The sequence below is a fragment of the Scyliorhinus canicula genome, unplaced genomic scaffold (genome assembly GCF_902713615.1).
Source record: "Scyliorhinus canicula unplaced genomic scaffold, sScyCan1.1, whole genome shotgun sequence".
Lineage (NCBI taxonomy): Eukaryota > Metazoa > Chordata > Chondrichthyes > Carcharhiniformes > Scyliorhinidae > Scyliorhinus > Scyliorhinus canicula.
In genome coordinates this window covers 48,851-49,827 of record NW_024055512.1, presented here as the reverse complement: position 1 = coordinate 49,827, position 977 = coordinate 48,851, and positions in this window count along the sequence as shown.

Here is a 977-nt window from a genome sequence, read left to right as displayed (position 1 = left end):
TCGAGCAAATATGTAAACTAACAGTTCTGCAATTATTCGCAAATAATTTGCCAGATTTCTGGAAGAGAGATATTACTTTACCAATAAATCTGCTCATTAAGTGAATTCGGAAGCTACATATAATTTCACACTGGTCAAAATTGACATCTGAATCCACTAGAAGGCAACATAATTTTGAATAAAACCTCTTTATGATGGTTCACAGCTTTTTTGTCTGGATAACTGAAATCGATCAGAAACACGTTTTCAGGGGTGGCACGCGGCACACTGGTTAGCACTACAGCATAGGGAGCTGAGGACCCGGTTTCGAATCCCGGCCGTGGGTCACTGTCCGGATGGAGTTTGCACATTCTCCCCGTGTCTACCTGGGTTTCACCCACACACACCAAAGATGCACAGCGGAGGTGGATTGTCTACCCTAAATTTCCCCTTGGAAAAAATAATAATTGGGTACTGTTTATTTTCGAAAAAGAAACACGTTTTCGAGTAAAGACAGACGTTTTACAATTGATGAAATGCGGACAAATTTGAGCGACGCTCATTGAGCTCCGTGAGATGCCCTGTTGGAACCTCTCCCTGATACACTCCCTGCACAGTGTGATGTTTTGATTCTGGAGGGTCTCCTGACAATCTGCCATTCCATTTACCGGCTGCTGGAGGAAGTGTTTGTTGGGGTTTCTGCGCCGCTCCTCATTATCCATGTTGAAATGAACTTGTTGGTTCGTAACGACAATATGTCACTGATGACAAATTAACAAATTGGTGCATGCTTAAATAAGTTATTCCATGGCTATTTATTTTATCTAATGGGACAATGCAACTAAATCCGGGCTACTGGTTTGACTGAGATTGGGATTAATGCGAACTCCGCCGGCAGAACACATAATTGAAAGTGTAATGCCTTCTGACCGGAAGCTACCACACGCAACATCATTGCACGGCAGACGGTCCCTGACTTGTTGGAAATTACAGACATG